Source organism: Megalopta genalis, unplaced genomic scaffold, assembly GCF_051020955.1.
Source record: "Megalopta genalis isolate 19385.01 unplaced genomic scaffold, iyMegGena1_principal scaffold0074, whole genome shotgun sequence".
NCBI lineage: Eukaryota > Metazoa > Arthropoda > Insecta > Hymenoptera > Halictidae > Megalopta > Megalopta genalis.
In genome coordinates, this window is record NW_027476143.1 from 640,001 (window position 1) to 640,461 (window position 461).

Below are 461 nucleotides of genomic sequence, written 5' to 3' on the forward strand. Positions count from 1 at the left end.
TTATCCTCATACCTGACAGTAACGTCAACCACGAACAGCCTTTCATGATCTTTAATAACCAAATCAGGCTTTCGTAGCTCTCCGTTGACGCTCACTGTCGGCTCGAGGAATACCGCGGACTTTTTGGCAACCTTGCTTTCAATCAACCTAACTATATCGTTATGTCGGTTGATCCGCGCGGGCTTAGTGCTTATGCAATTCCCTAGCACATGTCCTAGGGTTTCCAATTGTACTCTACACCTCCGGCATTCTGGATTAATATCTTTTTGGGCACGCCTCAATGCTACCCTTGTGCCGAAGGTGTTCGTTCGTAGTTTTAACGCATCAAGATATCTTGACGGTTTTAAAAGAGTCGGGCTGATTAACCATGAGTTCCCATATTTGTCATCTACGAACTCATGGATGCCCTGACCCTGGGAGACTTGTCGTCCCCATTCTTCGTGGCACTTCCTCTTTAAGCC